Source organism: Eleutherodactylus coqui, chromosome 5 (genome assembly GCF_035609145.1).
Source record: "Eleutherodactylus coqui strain aEleCoq1 chromosome 5, aEleCoq1.hap1, whole genome shotgun sequence".
Taxonomy (NCBI): Eukaryota; Metazoa; Chordata; class Amphibia; order Anura; family Eleutherodactylidae; genus Eleutherodactylus; species Eleutherodactylus coqui.
The window spans coordinates 274,896,617-274,916,129 of NC_089841.1; positions in this window are offsets into that span (position 1 = coordinate 274,896,617).

Consider the following 19,513-nt stretch of genomic DNA (forward strand, 5'->3'; position numbering starts at 1 on the left):
AAGCACAAATGGAGGGTGAAGGGATCAGGTTGGCTGACAGGGCAAAGAGGGAGATGTATGAGTAGTGGCCCAGAGTTAGTAGGGCCCCTCCATAATGTTATGTGTCTGCTTTGTGCTATTGTCCCATCAGTGTTTTATGTGTAGTTATGTGCATTGCACCTCTGCAGGATTGAATGGGTTACTGTCTGGGTTATGTCTGGAAAATGTATTGTTGTGTAAGTCATGTGAGGACCTGTAGAGAGTGAGACAGAGATAGAGAGTCGCCAAGAGTGGAATCACACAGATAACTTGGACTGTGGATTTATCCGAATATCCCGAGTAATCCTCCCTGTTGCACCACTTTATCTTCTTGTATCTATGCCAGCACTGTCGATGTACTTTGAACGTTGCCACGTTACAGTAAACAGACATTATCGACCGTGCCCGGTTTTGTTCAGAAAGTTTCCCTGTGTGTGGACTACTTTATTCCATCATCAATATTCACCACAGAGGAAGGAACGGTGGCGTCACGAGTGACTAATGGACTACAAGTGACCTCCCCCAGCAGTAGCTTGGTTGGGTCCCGAGCCACCCCCAGTAGAGGAGATGGTAGAGCCCTGTGACATGGCCTTTATCTACCCCGCTCGCATGCCCGCTTCTCGGACACTGCATACGTGTGTTATGAGGGTCATCTGGGAGCGCACTTAAAGAGGGAGGTTAGTGGGAAAATGTGGCGGGACGAGTATGCGGAGATATTCTCCTTCCTTCACGTGGAGAAATTTAATTTGGATAAAGGGAAGAGGACGGAATATAAAAAGCAAGAGGAGGAGAGGAGATGGCGCCTCCTGCCTCAGACTGTTTCTAACTGTTTGCAGGCTTTTGCTATTTTAGCTGAAGTAATCGGGGAAAAGGATCCAGAAAATTCCTCCCTGCTATTTTGTTACTTGGACTCGATTGGGGAAGCATATAGGGTGTATGGAGGACAAACATAGCTGCGCTATGATGAGCAGTTCAGGCAGAGAAAAGCAGTGCGGATGAGTATTAGATGGGATCATAAGGACATTGGCCTTTGGTTGAGGGTAATGGCACCAGTGAGGTACAGGCAACCCTTTAAGGCAGTGCCAGGGGAACAAGCACCAGTGGAAGTTTGCAATCTAGAAGTCAACATGGGCAGCCAGGGAGTAGCAAGTTAGGAGTCTACTGGCAGTTTAACGAGGGCCAGTGCAGATTTCAGGGAAATTTCAAGCTTAAGCATGTCTGTTCACAGTGCAATGGTGCATCACATGGGGTCGTCCCAGTGCTTCAAGAGAGGGAAGGGGAAGCGACCAGCTAATTCTACAAAACGGGAGGACACAGGTGAAGCTGCAAGAGATGGTGCTGTACCTAAATAGGTATCCGGATTGTGTTAAAGCGGATAAGGTCCTGTTCTCTAAAAAAAAAAACCCTGCAGTCAGCAGGTTGTTATGCAAAAATTGTTACGGAAAAGTTATGGAAGGAGATGTTTTTGGCCCGCATGATGGGGCCATTTAAAGAGCCGCCCTGTATGGATTTTATATTTTTACCATTGGTAGTAGTGTAGTGTCCCAGAGCACCGTCCTGGACCCCTCCATAATGGTCATACATGTCTGTCTTAGGTGGATGCACTGCGCAAATCTGTCATGTCATTTTCTTTGTGTATGTTACACAGCTGCAGCATCTGAAAGGTTAAGTCCCATAAAATCATCGCCTGTCAGCTCTGCTGCTGAATGTATCTATTCTTACTGTGTCATGTGGTACAAGTGAGGTGATAAATGTCAGTGTCTGAGAGTGGGAAGGGGTCTTCTTTCTGTGTTGGAGCAGGGTTCCATCTTACCTGCTGCTCGGAGCTAACACAGAGCCGCATGGGAGCACCTTTAGCTTCTATGTTGGTGAAGATGGAGGAAGAGGAACGACTACTCGCAGCATTTGGAGTATGGATGTAATAGGAGTGAGTCCAATCCAGAGAGAGAGCACACAACCCCCAACATCCCAGTTTCGCTATACCAGGTACCCGTTCACACTACAGGCATTATTTTTCCTGTGTGGCCGTCTGGGGAAGGGAGGGGGGCATATGTTGGGAGGAGGAATGTTAAATTGTTTTTCTATTGGTTACATAAAAATTGTGGATTGTTTTTCCGACACCCTCGCCCTTCCAGTTTCTCCCCCTCTTCCTTTGTTGTTCTTCTTTTACAGATCATTGCCCGACTCTTGTGTGGATTCCGGGGCAGTCATATGTTTATTGGGGGGTGCAGAGAGCAAGGATACCCCCAAGTGGAAGACAGTTGGGATTTTCGGAAGGATGTAGCAGTTATACGGTGGATAGGGTTACGGGGCGTGGCGTTGCATTTTGGGAGCTTTCTCAGGATATTAAGTACAACATTTTGCGTTTATTTAAGTCATACCCAGGGTTGGTGGTGGTGTGACTTGGGGTCTTTGGAGTTGGTAACAAAATTGGTTGGAGGGGTAAAGCAGGGGGTGGAGAGCCACCTCCCCCCTATATTACTCTTGGTTGGTTTGGGGTCTGTCACCCCTTGGCTCTGACAGGGGGTAATCCCTGCATAGATGATGGTGTGTCTAGCCTTGAAAGGCTAGTGGGTCTCCGAGACAGTTGGGAGCACCTGGAGGCAATTCATATATATACTTCATTTTAAATGGTTAGGTGACAGATATATGAGGCTCCAAGGACTTCCCCTTGTGTTAGTTGGTTTAATTTGGGTTAATTATGTTAATTTATGTCATTTGTTTATAATAAAATAGCTGCTGTGGCCAAATTATCCAAAACAAGAAGTGTGTTGTCTTCTATCAGCTGTTTCATTGTATGGTCTGGTAACGGATAAAGCTACAGCAGGGAGCGACTCGGTTATATCCGTGTCAAGTGAAGGCCAGAGCAAAGTCTGCAGGGCCATAGGCGGAGGATCGGGCATGAAAGGTTAACAGGGAAGTGAAAAGGAAGCTTAACGTCAGAAGAAAGAGGTGGAGTGAGGAAAAGGTGGAGCTATTACAAAGGAAGGGGCGGAGCAAAAAAGTGCGGCAAGAAGAACCATTGATTACATCAATCATGAGGAGATTGCATTCTGAGAAGAAGCTGAAACTGTGGTCGGGCCATGTAATCCGCGTCATCATATAGCAACGGCACGGCATAATCTGTACTGTGCATGTGCCAGCACGTCCACCTTACAGATCCGGACAGGTACGCAGGGGTCACCAGTCGGGCAAAGAGACGGATTCTGCTGCGGGATCCCACATGCAGAATCCAGCCCGCTGTGTGCATTTGGCCTTACAGGAATGTAGAAGTGGCTGGACCCTTTTTACAAAAAAGGATCCATTATGAGTTATAATGAAAACACCCTCGACCAAGTTACTAAGACGATAACGAACGATATTATTTACTGTAAATGCTCGCCTGTACTTAATTAGCAGCTGTGAGATATATCTTAGCACACTGCTTCTGTGCTCTATACTATGGAGGTCTGCTCTGTATATTGCCATTACTTGCAGGCTGTGCAGCCCTTTGTTTGATGCTTATCAAGCACCATCAGCACAGCAATAGCTAGAGACTATATGATTTCTGCCTGCTGGGTGGACAATTTAATAATTACCTTCTATATTCTTCTAAATAATAGGTGTTGCGACAGCGTCGTGGCATGGTGGCCTCAACGCAGGCTAAGACCGGTCACCTTACTATGCAGGACAAGGGTTAATGCTCCATGTGCACAGACTGCTAGTGCTATCTCTCTTTGCTGCATGATGCATGCTGGATTAGTCATGCCTGGAAGAAGGTTGAAGGTGTGCTTCTCTAATTGCTGAGCTAGTCCTCAGGTGTGGAGTAGCTTTATATTCTCACCCCTCCTTGTGCTCAGTGCTGTTTATTCAGCTCCATAGAGGAGTATTGGAGTTCCTCTGTGCTGGCTGTACTTCTATATTCAGATAAGTTGTTGCAGTTTACTTTTCAGTTGTATTTCTGTTTTGCTTTCCTGTTTGGTTCATCTCTCCAGGGGTCTCTCTAGGGACAGTCAGGGCCTAGCAAGAAGACCATGGGGCCGCCTCTATCGAGGTGATAACTCCGTGGAATGACCCTGCTTTGCGTAGTTAATTTTGCTCTGCGCTTTGTGACAAGATAAAGGATCTTATAGTATCGCATCCAGCACCTAGAACTCTTCACAAGGCCATGTCCCTAGCCATACAGATTGGTCGGCGGTTGAGAGAGCGGGCAAGTGAGCTGTCCTTTGCTGCGTCCGTAGAACCCGTGGAGTGTGATGAACCCATGCAATTAGGTTTTTTATCTGGTGGAGCGGTGAAAATGGTGAAGTAGGACGGCCGGGGTCGCTGTTTTTTCTGCAGCCAAAAAAGACGCTTTATACAGGTTTGTCCTTTCCGAGGGTCTCGGTCAGTCTTATTGGTGGACATACTTGCCCAGTAACAATCTTTTTGGATAGTGGAGCGGGAGTCAATTTAATTCATTATGAGGTAGTCAAATGGCTGAGATTTGATGTTAGACCTTTGGAATGCCTGATACCTGTGTCAGCCATTGATTCCGCCCACTGTCCCAGAAGTGCTTACAATGTTTTGTTTCAGATGTTTGTCTTAAGATTGAGTTATTCCATACAGAGAGAATAATGTTGTTTGTCATGGAATCACTTCCTATACAGGTAGTGTTGGGTTGCCATGGCTGAAGTTGCACAACCCAGTGGCAGACTGGGAAAAGGGAGACATAGTTCAGTGGAATCCTTCTTGTAGACAGAACTGCATGTCAGTCAATGTCTCCGCAGTATAAACCGAGGAGTTACCAGAGTACATCAAGGATGTTGCTGACCACAACTTTTGGTAGCACAAAGGTTTTCTTTCCTACACACCGGCTGGGTTTCTTCTCTGCCCTACCTTGGAGCCTCTAGCTCATTAGGAGTGGTAATCCTACTCATTTAAAAAAAACCTCCTCAAATCTATTAGGGACTTCCTAATTAGAGGAGAGGCATCCTTTGTCGGCTGGAATATTGTTACAGAGACCTCTACTGGACATATCTGGTACTCTTTCACCGCAACAGATATTATGCTGACTGAGAAACTGACTAGTTTGATAACACATAAACACAAGTAAATTTGAGCTGGTCAGAATTGAGATTATATTTTTCTCATCATAGTTTCAGATAGAAACAAAGAAATAGCCAATTTTATAATAGCCAAAATACAGTATATAAATTAGAGGAGGGGGGCTAGTCACATATTGAATGAAAAATAGTTTCCCTGGAGTGGCCCTTTAAACATCCGTAGTGCATGGAGAAAAAAATAAGTGATTCTCTGTGTTAATGACTTTTCCAAGAGTTTAATTGGTAATAAGTCTTTCAATTAAGCTGATGAGATAAGAAGTGTGCCTGTCTGTTAAACAAAGGCACTCAAAGCCTGCTTACTGATGAATCTGTTCTCCTTAAGAAAGACTGGTTAGTGTGACCCATGCCTTGATGCAAACAACTTTCAGAAAACTTTAGAAGTCGCTTTATAAAGATACATGAAGCTGAAAGAGGCTGCAAAGCATTGTAAATACCTGGATAAACATCAATCCATGGTTCAACAAACAATCTACTAATGGAGAAAAGTCATGACTCCTGACGGATTCCTTGGGACTGGGCATCCTTTTAAGATCATTCCAAGAGCACAACAGGCAATCCTAAAAGAGATAAGAAAAAAGAACAACGGGTAACTGCAAAACGCCTCCAAAAAGACTCTACAAACTGCTTAGGCCTCTTTCACACGAGCATGAAAATCACGCCGAAGTTACCCGCGCAAAAAAATTGTGGCTAACTGCGCGAAAAATAGCGTGAATGGATGATTTCCCGTAATCAAGTCCCGAGCTCAATTAGCGGTGATATCGCCCATTCTACATATGGGGGTCCGTTCACCATCTCCCAGATGGTCAATCCTGTTGCGTGCAGACTATCTCTTCCGCAGTCATGGAAGATTCATGACGTCTTCCACAAGGGGCTACTGAAGAAATATGTAACCCCAGTTCTGCCTGCCCAGAGCCCGCCCTCTCCTACTCTTGTACAGGGGGAACTGGAGTATGAGGTAGAGCGTTTGATTGATGCTCGGCGTGTGAGAGGTATTTTACAATATCTGGTACATTGGAAGGGTTTTGGCCCTGAGGACCGTACATGGATTCCTGCTCGGGACGTACATGCACCACTGTTGGTTTGACGGTAGAAGGGGGGGTACTGTAAGGACTGGCGGTTCGCGGGTCCGTCGTGCCCACACCGCCAGTCCTGTCACACGTGCGGCTGCTGTGCGGCGCAGGGGGGCCCTGGTCCTCGTTACCTCCCCTGGCCGCCAAGCTCCTCCTCGCCACCGGGTTGCTAGGGACGCGGTGGGTGTTGCCCAGCGCCGCGTCCTCGGTATCATAGCAACCAGGCATGTGTCTCCTCTCCTGCCTCCTGCAGGGCTGGGGTCGGATTCCCCAGTGCTGCTGGGTGCACTCAGCTGCTGTCAGACTCCCCACCCCAATCAGCTGCTGTCAGGCTCCCCACCCCAATCAGCTGCTGGGGCGGGAGCTCTGACAGCATTTAAACCTGCTGGTGTCGGCAGACCAGTGCCACTGTTAGTTTGGTTCTCCTGCTACACCAGCGTATGTCCTGTTTTTGACTCCTGATATTGACTCTCTGCCTTTGACCTGACGTTGCCTTTGCCTGACCCTCTTGTACCGCGTACCCTCTCGTTGCTGACCCGGATTGTCTGACTCTCCTTGCTGTTGTTTGTTCCAGTGTCTGTCCGTTTGTTAGTCCCAGTGTCCCCCTTCCTTAGTGAGTGTAGGGACCGTCGCCCAGTTGTCGCCCTGGGGCTTAGCCCAGGGGGGCAAATAGGCAGGGACAGGGGTTGCGGGTATTTTCAGGGACTTCCAGTTTCCCGGACCCCGAGTCCTGACAGGCTTCTTCTATATTTAGGAGGCACTATATTTAATTACTCAGAAGGTCCCATGTTGATGTACTGAGCTTGGCTTTGTATTTATGTTATGACCTTGGTTCTGGTGCTGTATTTATGTAATAAGCTTGGTTGTAGTGCTACATTAAGGGCGCCTGCATACGGGCGGAAATCCCGCGGCGGGATTTCCCACTGGATTTCCGCCACTGAAAGCCTGCATAGGAGTGCATTACAATACGCACTCCTATGCAGACGGCCGCGCGAAATCTCACCCAGCCGCCGGCTCCCGTCTGCACATGCGCCGGCTGCCCGGCAGCTGGCATATGAAAGAGCCGGGGCCGCCAGGCGCGGGTGAGTACACGCTCGTCCCTGCAGGCGCTCAGGTTGGCTCCCGCAGCGAGAATCCTCGCCGCCGGATCCGACCCGCTCGTCTGCATGCGGCCTTACTGGTTTTTGAGTTGTATTTATGAACTGAGCTTGGCTCTGCGTTTGTATTTATGTTATGAGGCTAGTTCTGGGGCCAGTGGTGTAACTCTAGGATGCAGAGGATGTGGCCCAGGAGCCTTAGGGGGCCCATAAGGCCTCTCTTCTCCATACAGGGATCCCAGTGCTATGAACAAAGCATTATATTTAGGAATTCCATTACAGATTTTGCATTGGGGCCCAGAAGCATCAACATTCGCCTCTGTCTGGGGCTATATTGTCTGGTTCTGGAGCTGTATTTATATTAGGAGTCAATTCTGGGCTGCATACATATTTGCTGATCTTGGTTCTGCTGCTGTATTTATGATCTGAGCTTGGTTCTGGAACTGTACTTATGTAATAAATTGTGTTCTAGTATTAGTTATTACATTAATATATCACTGGAGTATTGTCATTGTTTTATTTGATTATTAGTTTAATGATGATTTTGCGGTCCTGCAAGTATCTGCAGCTTCTCCTGATAGTCCTGAAACGTTCTGTGCAAGCTGGGGAGGACTGAGTATAAAAACTTTGAGAGATCCTGATGTATTGGATTTACCCCCCAAAAAGGTGATGATAGACTTAGATACTTTCAGAGTAAAGCAAAAATGTGTTGCATGCCTTTATTGTACAGCAATATTGGGATCATTCTGTAGGCCTTGTATTCCACAGCTGCCTTTTACCCCCAGTCCAGCCCCGCTGTCTGTTAGTTCTGTGGGGATTCTTTATTTTAGTACAATAAGCAATATAAAACCTGTATAATTCAGTCAAACGTGTAATTTGTCTCTTGTAGATTTGATCTGGCAGCGATACGGCTGAATGCAGGTCTATTGTTTGAGATTGCCATATTCAGAGTAATTTGTGTGCCGTCTGCGAGCCACTGAGCTGTGAGCCTGATGACAGCCATACCTGATGACAGCCATACCTGATGACAGCCATACCTGATGACAGCCATACCTGATGACGGCCATACCTGACGACGGCCATACCTGACGACGGCCATACCTGACGACGGCCATACCTGACGACGGCCGTCATACCTGACGAAGGCCATACCTGACGACGGCCGTACCTGACGACGGCCATACCTGACGAAGGCCATACCTGACGACGGCCATACCTGATGACGGCCATACCTGTGACGGCCATACCTGATGACGGCCATACCTGTGACAGCCATACCTGACGACGGCCATACCTGACGACGGCCATCATACCTGACGAAGGCCATACCTGACGACGGCCATACCTGACGATGGCCATCATACCTGACGACGGCCATACCTGTGACAGCCATACCTGATGGCGGCCATACCTGACAACGGCCATACCTGACGACGGCCATCATACCTGACGAAGGCCATACCTGACGACGGCCATACCTGACGATGGCCATCATACCTGACGAAGGCCATACCTGACGACGGCCATACCTGACGATGGCCATACCTGACGAAGGCCATACCTGACGACGGCCATACCTGATGACAGCCATACCTGTGACAGCCATACCTGACGACGGCCATACCTGACGACGGCCATACCTGACGACGGCCATCATACCTGACGAAGGCCATACCTGACGACGGCCATACCTGACGACGGCCATACCTGACGACGGCCATTATACCTGACGAAGGCCATACCTGACGACGGCCATACCTGACGATGGCCATACCTGACGAAGGCCATACCTGACGACGGCCATACCTGATGACAGCCATACCTGTGACAGCCATACCTGACGACGGCCATACCTGACGACGGCCATACCTGACGACGGCCATCATACCTGACGAAGGCCATACCTGACGACGGCCATACCTGACGACGGCCATACCTGACGACGGCCATTATACCTGACGAAGGCCATACCTGACGACGGCCATACCTGACGATGGCCATCATACCTGACGACGGCCATACCTGTGACAGCCATACCTGATGGCGGCCATACCTGACGACGGCCATACCTGACGACGGCCATCATACCTGACGAAGGCCATACCTGACGATGGCCATACCTGACGATGGCCATCATACCTGACGAAGGCCATACCTGACGACGGCCATACCTGACGACGGCCATACCTGTGACAGCCATACCTGATGGCGGTCATACCTGTGACGCTCCCGCTCGCCATCTGCCTATTGTCACCATGTTCCCACCCTCTCCCACCTTCTGCCTCTTCCCATCTGCCGATACAAATGTAACTATCTGCCCCAATCCCCTGACTTACTCTTCGTCTTCACTGTCATTGTGTTGGAGACGTCTTGGGGAATGTGATGGAGCCGTCACCACTGACCTGATTACTTACATTTTAGCATAATTAAATATCACTAATATTAATGTTATGGGAGTTACAGATTATTCGGGACAACAGAAAGAAGCTTTTGTGCATTTTTCATCTGATGATACTTTTGAGCGATATCCACAATGGTAAACCCAACTATATGAGCAACAGGCTTGGTTCTTGTAACTTCTGGTTTTCTAGTGGATACACTGAAGAAATACTTTAGACAAATATATTCTATATGTGTGGCATATTTTCTTTAGAAAGGGCCGTTAGCCTCGTGACACAACGGCATGAACCGACTAAACGTACGTCATCAACAACTTCATATTGGGAGTTAGCGGCGGTACTGGAATGTTTCCAAGGTAACTGAAGAGATCAGTCTTACTTTCTAACAAACTTACCTCGTTGCAGCTAAGGAGATAGAGACCCTGGGGGGAAATAACCCTTTACCCTCTCAAAGCCAAGCGTTCATTACCCTCTAAATACTAATTCTAATAAGCTATAAAACTAAATAAAAATAGCCTTAGGGGCTTTGCTGAATTCTACTAGTCATGTAATGCAATGAACAGAAGAGAGGAACACCTGACATGAATTGTACATTACTCAGCTTCACCGATGGAGAATCGAGGTATGTTAAAGGAGTTTTCCAGGATTTTTTATTCATAGCTTGTCCTCATCAACCAGCAGACCTCAGGGGCAGTAACAGTCACTGGAGCTCGGTTGTGGCCACATTAATATACTTACAAACTCTTAGTCAAAATCACTCCGCCCCAGGAGAAGTTGTCATGTGGTTCCATCTCAGGCAGACATGTAAATGATGAGCGTTGTGGTGATCAAATGGACGGTCTTGCCAACTGAAACCCTAAAAGTAGTTCCCCCCTTGTCCTATAAGAATCTCTCAGAGGCTCCTTGTGTAGTGACCTCTTCTTCCGCTTGTAGAGCTTGTTGACCACTAGACGCCTCTACGACGCAGAGAAGAGATCTCACCCAGTTACCAGAGTTTGGTCAACAGAAAACCAGTAGAGAGGATTATATGACACGCACCAGCAGCTCCAACTGTTTTGTTGTCTGCCATCCCAAGACAGCTGGCACCATAATGAAGGCCATTATGTCTGTTGGAACCATTTCCAGGTGCTTGGCTGAAGGACATCAGGCCCATTAAGAGTGCTACCCACCAGCACCTCCGCTTGCAGTGATGTCGTGAATGATGAAACTGGACGCTAGGGAGGGGAACCGGGTTGTCTTCAGTGAGGAATCTAGGTTTAGTTTGGGCGCTGTGATTGTGTCTGGAGACCTGGGGGTGATCACCTCAATCCTGCCTTTGCTGTGGAGTGGCACACTGCCCCCTGCTGGTGTGATGGTCTGGGGGGCCATTGCATACAACAGTCGGTCCCCCCTAGCAGTGGTACAAGGGACAATGAGAGCTCAGCGATATGTTCATACTTCCTCTTCAGATGGACTGAAGCTAATTTCCTGCCACATTCCCTTTCCTCTTTTCATACTGTATAATGTGGATCGCGTTATGATATTCACCTGGATGTGTTTCTGGGTTATCTGAATTATTGGGTTAAAAGTATGACATTGATGTAATCAATATTCTGCATCAGAATGCGTTCGCTGACGTGCCCATACTATTCATCTCCCCAGTCCAGTGCTAAGAACATGCCGAAGGATTTGGGAGGAGGATCGATTCTCATCTCTCTCACACATTTATACATAATTGCGTGTAATAAGTTACATATTGAATTTTTGCAACATTAAGCTTTTCAGGTTGCCAGGTTACCGTGGCAGCGGTTATCCGTCCAGGAAGACTGCCTGGAATCAATGTCTGCTTACCCAGTTCTTGGAAGGAAATCTTTCTAGACTTATTTGAGTGTTTAAACAGTAATAGCGCTGACTAGCTCTAGACAATTCCCACGTCTGTTACAATGGTTCTTTCATCCTTCCCTGGTCCAGCTATTACCCAGAGTACAAGAGGAATGAAGAAAATATATACAACATCTTATAATTACTTACTAGAATAAAATAACAGCTATGAGAATGAAAAGCATGTTCTGTACTCATGACTGGGGCCAGTGTTGGAGGGGAATGGGGGCAAACCAGGCATTTCCCCAGGGCTCCTTTGCCCAAAGGAGCCCCTTCAACACCACCACTGCTGACCAGCTGCAGCCGCACTGCCCATCTTTGAAACAGAGCGGTCGGATGGGCAGCACCGCAGCTGAAGAGCACAGTGGGAGTCATCAGGCAAGCACCGAGCGGCAGCGGAGGCAACTCACGCAACTGCTAGATTAGGCCCCCTGGGTCCAGAAGAAGCCACAAGGATTTTTGGAGTTGGGTCTGCCTCCTCTACTCTGTCTGTGTCCTAGGCAGATGCCTGATCTGACTAAGAGACACAGTTGTACCTACACCCCGGAGGTGGATGTCACAGTGATATCAGAAACCAAAAGAGTGGAGCTGTGGAGGTCGCCAACACCTACCTGGGGATGAAAGGGAATTTGTAGCCTGCAGGAAGTCAGCTGTCTGCCATTCCACTGGATGATCAACTACCAGTATGTGCGGCAGAGCAGCAGGCTGGTTGGTGGCCTGATAATTGCTTCTTTCTTTCTTAGTCTGGACTAATAGGTTTGCACGCACACACGATGAGGCGAATCTGCGTGCGGTAAACACCTCTAGTTGCTCATCTTGATTGGTTGGACAATAAAATAGTCTTGTTTTTTAACAAAATTAAATTGGATTACTCCAAACCAATTTTTGGCATAAATTGCATGAATATCAAATTTTGCTAAATGCCTGCTACAGAGTTCAGCTTGCAGCCAATCAGCAGCCAGGGTGCCTTGATGATGTCACCAAATGTGTCCTCCATTTTGCATATAGGCATTAGTTTCATTGCCCGCCTGCATAACATGACCTAGCCATATATAACATAGACACAGTGTAATCAATGTAACTGTAGTGGCCCAGAGTCAGTGGGGCTCCTCCATAATGTAATATGTCTGTTTCGTGCCATTTGTCTTGTCAGTGTCTTATGTGTAGTGTGCATTTGCTATGTGTTTTGCACCTCTGCAGCACTGATTGGGTTCATGTCTGGGTTATTTCTGAGAAATGTATCATGTTGTGTGTCATGTGACCGTGTTAGATATATGTATTTACAAGGATGCTTGTGAAAGGAGAACAGCCTGTGACAGTCTAGTGAGTAGTCTGCTATTTTGCTTGCAAGAAACAACTAGTCAGTCTGCAAGTGAGTGAACCTCACAGACAGTTGATCCATCTGTGTGTGGAGAATGGAGGAAGCTGAGCGATTCCCTTTTGCTTGGCTTGGGACCCGTCTACCCAGGATATACCAGTACTACCACTAATTGCTGAGTGAGAGAAGGACTGTTGCTTGACTAGGAGAAAGTCAAAAGAAGTGTGAGTGTGGACTGGTATAGAGTAAGAGAGAGAGAGAGAGAAACGCCGGGAGCGGGATCACACAGATAACTGAGACTGTGGATCGTCCGGATTGCCCCAAGAGTCCTCCCTGTCACACCACCTTGACTTGTACCCGTACCAAACTACTGTTGTAAGTTGGAATTTACTGAAGTTATAGTAAATGGACACAATCGACTGTTCCCAGTTTGTCCAGAAAGTTATCCCTGTGCGTGGACTAAGTTATTTAACTATCAGGATTCACCACAGAGGATGGAACGGTGATGACACGAGTGATAAAGAACTTTAAGGTACCTACTGGATACTTTTCCCCTGTGATCTCCCCCAGCAGTAACTTGGTCGAGTACCAAGCCACCCCCAGAGGAGGAGATAGTAGAGCCACACATGAGTGAATCCTTATCTAAACTGCTGACTCCTCGGCTGTGGGCCCGCTCCTCGGACGCTGCTGTAGGGGGTCTTCAATGGAGACCAGTGCTGTTGTTGAGTCCAAATTCAAAGGAAAGTTATAACGAGTACCCGGAGAACCATAAGAATCCACTACACACACAGAAAGTGAATCAAATGAATTCTGCTTTATTAGGAGAAACACGCAGCTTATATAGGCCGTCGCCCGCACAGGGTGTGACTTTGAAGAATTACTTAATCAGTTGATTAGTTTGAAAAACAGAATATTAGCACATTCCATTCTTGCAAAAACAAGTTATCTTGAAAAAGCACACCTGCTGCGTTCGGGCGCATCCGGCCACAAACTTGAAATGTCAGTAGGAAACTTATCTACTCAGTTCCTTATCTGGTGCCTTGTGTCCTATCACAATGTCTGTAATGCAAGGTCCAGACAAAATAAGCAACTTCCAAGTTCCTTTCTTATGTTATATTACTTAGAAACAAGATTAACCCTTAACATAATCCCCCATTTGGACATCAGAGCCACCATTATCTCCTGGTACTGTCACCCGTTGGTGCCAGCTCCAGCCAGGTCCCCAGGTAGGAATGGTGCACTCTATGCCTATCTAGGGTATCAAGACATTTAAATGGGTGCAGAAAATCGGCTCTCAGTACATTTAGCTATGCATGAAATTATTACCTTCATTGCAATATATACACATAAGATTATCATTACCACTTGTAATATACTTTGTAGAATTCCCATGAACCAACCTCCTAAACCAGAGAACCAATTGGCAGGGTTCAAAGAACTAAATGTGTTACCCCACCAGCTATCCCGGGTTTCTGAGTTTTCATTTGTCCATGTAAGTAATTCTTTCGGCGGAACAGGAACAACCAGGAAAAGAAGACTAATGGCACCAGGTGCGTGTGTGCAAGTCCAACAGTCCTTCACCTGTGAGGTGTTTAGTCCATCTATCAGTATTTAGTGGTGCCTAACAAAGTGGTTCTGGGCATTGTCATTTTGCACCCTCTCATAGGGGCGAAGCATGGAGTGAGGAGTCCAAAAAAAAAAAAAGGCCCAAAACAAACAACAGTTCCTTCAACTTTCACCGAAGTAGGTGTGGTCAACAGAACTTGATATGGTCCGTCAAACCTTGGGTCCAAGGCCTTTCTTACGTGTCTTTTTACGACCACCCAGTCTCCAGGCTTCAAGGAGTGAGTCCCCTCTAGGTTGTCAGGGTCTGGAATTGAAGGAAACACTAGACCGTGTGTTAATTATAGCTTACGACATAGTTCTTGTACATATTCAGTAACCTTATCACACACCTGCTGCAGGGCCTGCTGATGGTACAGGCCTAATCTTGGCACTGAGCCAAACAGTACTTCATACGAAGAAAGACCTGTTTTTCGATTGGGGATGGTGCATACAGAATAAAGAGCCATCAGGAGGCACTCTGGCCATGGTTTTCTAGTTTCAGCCATGGCTTTTTGGATTTTGAGTTTTAAAGTACGACTAAGTCTTTCTACTTTTTCCAAACTCTGCGGGTGGTATGGAGTGTGAAACGCTTGTTCCACCCCAAGGGCTGACGTCACCTCTCGCATCACTTCACCTGTAAAATGTGTACCTCTGTCACTCTCAATTGTCTCTAGTACCCCAAATCTACATACAAGTTCTGACACAAGTTTAGTCGCTGTGCATTGTGCGGTGGCTGTGTACAGGTCCACGCACACAAGGAGGTACTCATACCTGCCTGATTTGGGAAGCTGGATGTAATTGATTTGTAATCTCTGAAAAGGATACAGTGGTCTGGGTGTGCACTTCCGGGGGGCTCCTTACCACTTGACCTGGATTGTGCAGGGTGCACACTTCACATACCTTCACATATGCCTTCGCCAACCTGTCGAACCCTGGAGCATACCATACCTTGTCCACAACAGAAACCATGGTATTCCGAGAGGCATGCACTTTCCCGTGAGCTAGGACGGCGGGGTGGGGGAAGGCAGCCGCTGGTAAACACACTCTGTCTCCTAATTTCCATACATCATCTACGTACCTGGCTCTTGCCTTGGTCCACTGCTCCACTTCATCCTGTAGGATGCCAAATCCCACATTACCAAGAGTGGTGGGACCAAGATCCAACTTACAGCACACGGGGTCTTGCGTCCTGTTCAGAAGAGCTGCAGCCTCGGCTGCCCTATCTGCTCTATCATTACCCTTGCTCTCTGGTGACTGCCCCTGCGTGTGTGCTTTAACCTTTATTATGGCCACCTGTTCTGGCAACATGATGGCCTGCATTAATCTACCTACTGATACACCATTCTTAATGGGCCTGCCTTGTGCCGTGAGAAAGCTCCTGGACCGCCAGATGGGTCCATAATCGTGTGCAGTACCAAAGGCGTACCTGGAATCAGTGTAGATGTTAGCAGTGGTACCTTTTTCAATCGTACAGGCCTCAGTTAGAGCACGGAGCTCAGCCTCCTGCGCTGACATGTGTGGCGGCAGTGGTTTTTGTACGAGCATCTCATTCAGTGTGACTACTTCAAAACCTGTTACAAACCTTCCTTCGTCATTCAGGTATCTAGATCCATCCACAAACATTTCAAGGTGGGGGTTTAGGAGGGCTTTGTCAGTGACATGTGCGAACCCAGCTGTCTCCTGCTCCATGAGCGCTGCACAATCCTGCTGGTGTTTTGCGTCAAAGGCCTCCTCCTCATCAGTCAGAGAATTTGCAAAAAGCTGGTCCCCTGCATTTACTCCCCCATTTGAATCAGTGTCACCTAGTGGTAATAAGGTGGCCGGATTCAAAGTGGTGCAACGTTGAAATGAGACATTGAATGAAGAGTGTACTGCAAGTTCCATTTTGATCTGTCTAGCAGGGGACAGATGTCTACGGCTTACCTGTGTCAGGATACCATGTATGTCATGTGGGGTGTAGATCACCATGGTGTGATCTAGGACAACGTCAGAACTTTTGTCCAGTAGCGCCTGAACTGCTAGAACTGCTCGGACGCATGATGGACACCCTCTAGCCACCGCGTCAAGATAGGCACTGTAGTATGCTACAGGTTGCTTTTTGTCACCATGCATTTGTGTCAGTACAGCGGTGGCGTGTCCCACCATCTCAGTGACGTACATTTGGAAAGGTTTGTCATAGTCTGGCAGCCCCAGTGCGGGTGCACTGGTTATCTGTACTTTCAGCTGATGGAGGGCTGACTCGGCCTGCGGGGTCAGGGCAAATGGCCGTGAACCCAAACAGTCGTACAGAGGCTGCATGGTCATTGAGGTAGAGCGTATCCATGGCCGGCAGTATGAAACCAGTCCCAAGAAGGTACGCAACTGGGCATGGGAGGTGGGAAGTTGCATGTCACTTACCACCTTCGTGGGCTCCGGCGTCAGGTGTTTAGTACCTGGACCTAGGCAGTGGCCCAGGAACACTACGTGAGATTTGCAGAACTGAAGTTTGTCTTTGCTGGCTTTGCAGCCATTCTACTCTGATGGAGGAAACACAAAAGGCTTAGTGATGCATTGAGGTAACTATTTGGGTCAGGAGTACATAAAAAGTAAATCATCAACATATTACAAGAGGGTGGTGCCCTCGGGAATCGGCCAGGCTTCTAATACCAGCTTCATGCATTTGGTGAACTGGTTTTGGGCTATTCTGAGCCCCTTGTGGCAGCACTGTCCAACAGTACTGCTTTCCTCTGAAAGTAAATGCAAACAAATACTGACAGTCTGGCTGGCCCTTTATACCCTTTTTCTTGACGGGGAACAAAGGGGTATTGGCTGGGGAGACACATTCCTTGAGGGCTTTAAGTTGGCATAAAGAAAAGATGGTGTCTGCAATTGCATCTTCCTGGGCGTGTGCCAGGGGGTACTGACGGACCATGGGGACTTTTTCCCCTTCTTTTAGGTAGGCCATTACCGGTGGGACTGACAGTCTGCCGAGGTCCGTCTGACTGGTAGCCCAAAGGCTCAAAGGAATGACACTAAGAGCTTGTTCCTCTGCGTGTGTAAGAGTGAGGACAGGGAGAGGTGTCGCTAGGTCTGCTGCCATCCGACAGAAGGTCGGGTGACTTTCAGACCCGGGGTGTATATGAGCCTCACCGGACGGGTGAAGTTCGATACAACATCCCAAGGGTCCCATCACGTCGGTTCCCAATATGCTTTCAGGACTTTCCAGCACAAGGAAGCGCGTGAGGCATCGCGACCCTTTAAACATTACCTCTAGCAGTTCAGTTTCTGCCAGCTGAATTGGCACTCCTGAAACCTCTTGCACCGATTACTGCTAGACAATCAGGCTGGTATTCTATTTCAAATAGATCAGAACCTTGTTGCAAAAAAAAAAATTAAAAATTGCTGACCTGCAATACCTAGATCACCTATGTCAGATGTCCAGTTCCTTGGGCTAAGCAATGACCCAGGAGAACAACCTTTGTTTTGCAGAATTGGAGTTTGTCTTGGAGGTGGCTTACTATTTGTCAGGATCTGCGGAAAGCTGAGTTTCTGCAGTAGCTATCAAGACAAACACATGAGCCAGATCCACCAAGAGAGCAGTTAGTTTACAAACCTCTTCTGAACTGTCACTTGAGGTCTCAACCCGTACCGATCCATCTGGTGAGAATTTGATGGATGTAGATAAGGCTTGTAAGATATCAGTACAAATAAAAAGACATGAATTACAACAAGGCAGAATAATCCATAAACATCTATCCACATTGGAATATGATATTCTTTAAGCAAATTCATTATTAATCTGATCCTGCCTGCAATGTCTCATCAAATTTGAGAAGAAAAAACTTTTCCTAACTGCCCACACTTCTCACCCCCCCCCCCTCTTTCGGAGAAGAGAGGGATGAAACATTACATACTTTTACATCATCTAGCTCCACCCCTTCGAAGCTGGTCGTTTGCATGTCTCTCCTACAGAACATTCTCTCAGAGACAGTTCAATACTAACAGCATTTAGCAGTGATACAGACGTCCAACCAATCACAGAACTGACATTTACACAAAAAGCAAAAATATACCTTAAAATCCCTATATGTTTTCTATTTTTAAGACCGTATAATTCACGTAATTCATTACAAGTTTCTTATTTCATCAGCATTTGTCCCTCTCTCTATGACCCTGAATTTTATCTCTCTATGAAACAGAACAATAGCTAAGATTTTAGAAGGCGGCCAGAACATTCAGACCTTAAACAACATTAATCATTAGTAATTACAAGAGGTATATTTCTCTGAGGATATGAAACACAGATGGCAGGGGATAGTTAAACATATTGAAAAGACAACATGCTAAGCGCTTCTAACAGCGCAACATTTTCTGCATTTTTAACCCTTGTATTCTTAAAAGCCCCCACAGATGTGAGTGGGGTATAACTTTCTTACACTTGTATGAAGAAGACTAAGACGTACAACAAAGATTAGATTACATAACATCAAGACATACAAGACAAACAATAATGGTTATTTGTCACATAATTGCCCACAGATTCTGCATGAACTTGCTTTATGTCACAGAGGAACACAGACTATAAAAGGATTCCCTTTCTCTGATATCTTTCATGTGTTTTTCCCATCCCCTTTTAAGTCCTATCTGTCTATATATTTTATACGCTTGTCTGCAATCGTTTCCCCCTTCCCTCTTTTTAATTATCTCTATAGGGGTCAGATAAGCTTTAGACTGTTCAGACCCCATTTTGACTATTGGACTTACCTCTTGATTTACCACTATCACACAGTGTTGAGGATGCACACAGCTTCCTTCGGGTAAGTCAGGCGGTCACACAGACCTTTTTTTTTTTGAATCACGAAGGTAATTTATTTCCCACTATTCATCACTAAGTATACAGGACCTTATTTCACACAGTTACACTAAGGACACTTAGTCCCTGGTCCTGGAATAGTTTTACGGAACTACTACAGCAGTCACTTAGACTACTTAGGGGGGTTTAGGGGAGACCAGACCTCTCCTTTAAGGGAACTTCTGGTGATATTATAAAGATCCAGTAAAAGCAAATTATGGCTAAAATGAC